Genomic DNA, 6268 nt, shown 5'->3' on the forward strand with positions numbered 1-6268 from the left:
GTGAAACCAAAATGAAAACTCTTGGAAATATTATGACCAAATTCCAGAATACCCAAGTCAAGGAGAAAAGATTACAAGAGCTAAACTATACATACGCTTTCAAGGGAAAAGATGAAATGGGGGACTTTTAAAATTTCCTGATGAAATGACCAGAACACAACAGAACAGAAAGTTTGATCTTCATGTACAGGACTCAGTTGAAGCATGGAAAAGGTGGATAGGAAGGGAAAATTTTAAGGGAATTATTGATGTTGGACTTCTTTTATTTCTACATGGGAATATGATACTGATAATTCATATTAACCTCATTTATTAGGGCAACTAGAAGGAGTATATATAGAAAAGGCACAGGAGGGAGTTGAATTTGAAAGTAAAATGTATCAAAAAGATGGAATTAATGGGTGAGAAAGAAATTTACTAGGGAAAAGGTAAAGGAGAGGTAGAATTGGTTAAGTTATTTCACATAAAAAAGGCAAGAAAAAGCTTTGCTTTGGAGTGGAAGAAGGGAAAATGAGGGGGCAGTGAATAAGCCTTTACTCTTATCAGAAGTGGCTCAGAGAATAAATAACATTGGACACTCAATTGGGTATTGAAGTCTAACTTTCCTTCCCTAGAGGAAAATAGGAGAGAAAAAAGAGAGGAGAAAGGAGACAGGAGTGGGGGCACTGTAGGTGATAAAAGAAATGGAACATCATAGGAGAAGCTAGCCAGATCCAACCCACTTTTGAGGAGGGACAGGGTAAAAGGAGAGAAAGAATAGAGTAAATGGGAAGTGGGGTGGGATATAGGATAGAGGGAAATATAGCTAGTAATAGCAACTGTGGGGAAAAAATATTGAAGCAATTTCTCTGATGGACTTATGATAAAGAATGCTATCCATCCCAAAGGCAGAGCTGATGGTGTCTGAATATAGACTGAAGCATGCTTTTTTCCATCTATTTTCCTTGAGGTTTCTCTTTCTCAGTGTTTACCTTTACAACATGACTATTGTATTAATGTGTCTCATGGTTACACATTTTTAACCTATACCAAGTAACTTGTTTTCTCAGTGAAAGGAGTGGGGTGAGAGGAAGGGAGAGAATTTGAAACTCAAGCTTTTGGAAGTAAATGTTAAAGCTTGCTTTTGCATGTAGCTGGGATAAAACAAATTAAATATAATAAAATATAAAAAAGTAAAATGACATGATCAGATTTATGCTTTATAAAGATTTTGTCAGTAAGAGAAAGAGCCATTTCAGTTAGTTGATCAGTGAGGCTAAAAACCCTAATTGCAAAGGGCTGAAAAGTGAAGAGGAGAGAAAGCAGAGGCAACAAATGCAGAGACTTTTCTAAGAATCTAACTGTGAAGAGAAGATTACATCTAGCTTGAGGCAACAGAAAGGTTAAATGAAGGTTTCTTTGATGATGGAAGGGACTTGAGCAAGTTTACAGGCAGCAGGGAAAGAGCTTGTAGATAGAAACTGAATGGGAAGTGAGTGATAAAAACAGTAGGCTTTCAGAAGAGACAGGAAAGGATAAAATGAAGGACATAAGTAATGGGGTTTTCCTCAATGAATTGAAGTGTCACCTCCTCTTCAGATTGAAAAGAAAAGAACATATGGGAAATGATACTGAAACAAAAAAAGGGAGAAGAGGAAGTGCATAATGGATGTCCCCTATTTTCTCAGTAAAATAATAAATAGGAGAGTGAGGAATAACAGATGAAGAGTTAAACTGGTACCCACAGAATGTTAAAAAAAATTCAGAGGAAAGTTTCTTTTTCTGTTTATTTGATTTGATTTGGTTTTGATAATATTTTATTTTTCCAATTACATGCAAAGATAGTTCTCAGCATTCATTTTTATAAGATTTTGACTTCCAAATTTTCTCTTTCCCTCCCTCCTCAAGATAACAAATAATCTGATATAGATTATATATGAACAAGCATATTTTCACATTAGTCAAGTTGTGAAAGAAGAATCATATCAACAAGTTAAAACCATGAGGGGGAAAAATGACAATATTATGTTTCAATCTGCATTGAGATTTAATGTAGTGCTTTGGATGTGGATAACATTTTCCATCATGAGTTCTTTTAAATTACTGAGAAGCTAAGTTTATCTTAGTTGATCATTGCACAATGCTGCTATTACTGTCTACAATGTTCTTTTGGTTCTGTTAAGTTCACTCAGCATCAGTTCCAGGTTTTTCTGAAATCTGTCTAATCATTATGGTTTCTTATAGCACAATAATATCCCATCACATTCATATTCCAGAAGAAAGCTTCTAGCACATTGATGTATGATGCATGAGGAGATATGCAATGGCATGGACATTATTGACATAGAGTAGGAAAGGGGCAGCTAGGTAGCTTAGTGGATAGAAGACTGGCCCTGGAGTCAGGAGGACCTGAGTTCAAATGTGACCACAGGTCCTTAATAATTACCTAGCTGTGTGACCTTGGGCAAGTCAATTTACCCCATTACCTTGCCAAAAAAAAGGAATAGAAAGGAAGGAAAGAATGTAATAAGAAGCTGCATTTCTTTTTTTTATTTTTCTTATCAAAGATATTTGAGTTTTACAATTTTACCCCCAATCTTACTTCCCTCCCCCCACCCCCCCCCAAAGAAAGCAATCTGTCAGTCTTTACTTTATTTCCATGTTGTACATTGATCCAAATTGAGTGTGATAAGAGAGAAATCTTATCCTTAAGGAAGAGACAAAAAGTCTAAGAGATAAGAAGATCAGACAATAAGATATCTGTTTTTTCCTAAATTAAAGGGAATAGTCCTTGAACTTTGTTCAGACTCCACTGCTCTTTATCTGGATACAGATGGCTCTCTCCATTGCAGACAGCCCAAAATTGTCCCTGATTGTTGCACTGATGAATTGAACGAGTCCTTCAAAATTGAACATCACCCCCATGTTGCTGTTAGGGTATACAGTGTTTTTCTGGTCCTGCTCATCTTACTCTAAAAGCTGAATTTCTAATGAGAGTAATATCATTGATGAGATCATCCATCTATTAAAATATGTTCATAGAAACTGAACATTTTTGCAGGAAAATATTTAATTCTTGAAAGAAATTACACAAGTTCTAGAGTAATGTTTTGCGCTCAACCTTGTGTTCAAATGTTTATAAAATTTTGAATGTCTAATTAAAATTGTTGTTGTTTTTCCAATTTGAAATTTTCCCATGAAATTATTGATAGCCATGGATGTATTTGAAGATTAGAAGACATGGATTTAGAAGGACTAGGCTTGAAAAGGCATGAGGAAAAAGGGATGAAATTGAGGGAAATGATAAAGATATAAGGTGACTCAAGTCAAGGTAATAACAAAGCCTGATTTGTGATTGTTTTGATGGATAACACAGAGGAGATGAATTAGAGCTTTTATAAGAGTTAAAAATGATGAAAATAAAGTTAAAATTTATAAAGTAATGTAAGGTTTATAATTTTTTTAATTTTACATCATTTTATCCTCACAATAATAAAATGTAATAATGCCACTTGAATTGGCTTTGAGAGTCACATGTGGCCTATGGGCCATAGGTAGGACATATCTGTTTAACACTCCATGTTATATTTTTTATGTTAATCAGAACTGAAATTGAATATTTAACTACATGTTTTTAAATGATCCCATTTTCTTTCAATCAAATGACTATCACCCGAAGACTTAGGAAAATAGAGACAATTATTATCCTTAATTTATAGATAAGATGTCCTTTTTCCCCCTTAGTCTAATTCTTCTTTTACAACATGACAGATATGGAAATATGTTAAACACAATTCTACATGTGCAATTTTGACCAGATTGCTTGCCACCATGAGGAAGGGGAAGGGAAAGTTGGGTGATAGAAAAATGTAAAACTCATAAACTTTCAAATGAATGAAGCATGGAATTGGAAAAATTTAGTGAAAAAAATTCAATTAAAAAATAGAAAAGTAAACTGGTTTAAGAAGAGTTTAAAATGACTTGACCAGGAACACAAAGCTAGTGAATGTTTAAGGTCAGATGTGAACTGAAGTTTTCTGCTTTAAGAGACATTAACTTATCCATCGTACTAACGCATGTCTCCAAAAATATCCAAATAAACACAAGTAAAAGGTATAAGATAATATTACTAAATGGCTATTTAAGTCAATATGTGGTCCTTAGTGATCCTCATATATGGTTTTGTGTCTTCTTTTTAATCTGAATCTGAAACCATTAATCTATCTAATGTGTTTTAGCTCTTTTAGCTCCTGAACAAAAATTATCATGGACCACATAGTTAATATTTATGACACAATATAACCAGTATTAGCAATGAGTATAATAATAAAATGAATGGGCTTTGAGGGCCATATGCATTCCATAGACCATAGGTTGGACATATCTGATTAGAACTCCATGTTATTCCCCTTATGTTAATCAGAATTGGAATTGAGCATTTGACTATAATATGCTATAAATGACCCCATTTTCTTTTAATCAAATAGCTATCATCCAAAGACCTAAGGTGAAACAAAAATTAATCATGTAAAGAATTTTTTAAAAGATTACATAATTTCATAATCATAATATTTTTCTTATTCTCTGAATTCTAAGCCTAGTGAAAGTGGGAAAACAAGTCACAAATGAAAGTTTTGTTAAAAGCAAATCATTAAAACTGTAAAATTGTACACATTCTAATTGCTCAAAAATACAAATGAACTATATTCAGAAATAGAAGAAAACCTTTTCCCCAAATGTTTCATTGACCCTTTATGGTTCATATTAATAGACTTTTCCCCTTAATGTGTCATTGGCCCTTAATGGTTCTTATTAAGGCACCCCAATTGTGGCTGTAATACTGTGATTAATAACAATCTCACAATCTTTTTTTTAAAATAATCAAGAAATATAGGTCTTTATGAAAGATTTTCAATTAACTACATAAACTAATGCCAAAGCCAGAAGTGGAACTTAGGCCAAATCCTCTTTTTAAAACATTTTCTGGCAGAGATAGCTTGGCCAAAGCTTCTATATTGGGTTCCTGAATCATCCTCCTCCTCCCTCCCTCCCCCCCCTTATAAAAATGAATAGTACACTTTTCAAGATCCTTAAATCTCTGAAAATTTCATTTATTGAGTGGTGCAATGTTCAGGTATTAGTGAGAAGCTGTTTCAGATTATAAACTTTTCATCTTTTTTGGTGCTGAAATTATATCATTCTGAGTCAAATTTCCCCTAGAATGTGAACTTCTCTCTAGGAGTCAGTTACACACTCTAGAGAATTATTTTAACTTTCTTAACATCAGAATATTATAGAGCAATTGTGCTAATATCCTGATAGCCAAAAAATTATATATTGAGAGGATTTGGGTCTTTGCCTCATGACAATAATTAGAACACATAATTGTATAATGCCTCAATTTCAGAAGACCTACAATGACACACAAACATACACAAACACATACATACATACATACACATACACACATTATATATAGTATAGCTACATATGGGCAGCTAGGTTGGACAATAGATAGAGGGCCAGGAATAGAATCAAAAAGAAAATCATCTTTCTGAGTTCAAATCTAGCCTTAGACACTTACTAGTTGTAGAAGCCTAAATTTCATTTGCCTTAGTTTCCTCATCTATAAAGAGCGTTCTAGAAGGAAATAGCAAGAAAAACCCAAATGGGGTCACAAAGAATTGAACATGATGAAAAAAGATTGCACAATAAATATAGTATCTATTATAACTGTCTTCCATTGAAATCTCTCTTTTTTCAGTGTCTCATCACTGTGGTATAAAAGTTACCTCATTTTCTTATAGGATCTTCCAGAGGAGTAATGTAGGATCTATTTTTTTAGAATGATTTTCAGTAAAGATCCAATAATAGACAACATATTTCTTTTTGCCAAAGTATTAGACTTCCTCAGGAAAGAGATGAGGGCTAGAAATGCAGATTTGAGAGTCATACAAACACATATTATTGGATTATTGATTTAGAGAAAGAAATGACCTTTGATGTTATCAGATCACAAACTAATCATTTGATATACTTAGGCCCAGAGAGTTTAAGTTATAGGAATTTATAAGTTAAGCCTGAAAAGAGTATATAAAGAAAAAGAGATCCAGGGGCACACTCAGCTAGAATCAATGGAAAATGGATAAAAATTCAAACAAAGAAAGTTATAAGTAATAATCAAACAGCTCGATAAGAAAAGAGAAGAAGGTTATGAAAACCCAGAGCAGAAGGAATGTCAAATAGAGAGCAGGAATATTCATCAGTGTAAAATAACAGAAAGTTTAAT

The sequence above is a fragment of the Macrotis lagotis genome, chromosome 1 (genome assembly GCF_037893015.1).
Source record: "Macrotis lagotis isolate mMagLag1 chromosome 1, bilby.v1.9.chrom.fasta, whole genome shotgun sequence".
NCBI classification, from domain to species: domain Eukaryota; kingdom Metazoa; phylum Chordata; class Mammalia; order Peramelemorphia; family Peramelidae; genus Macrotis; species Macrotis lagotis.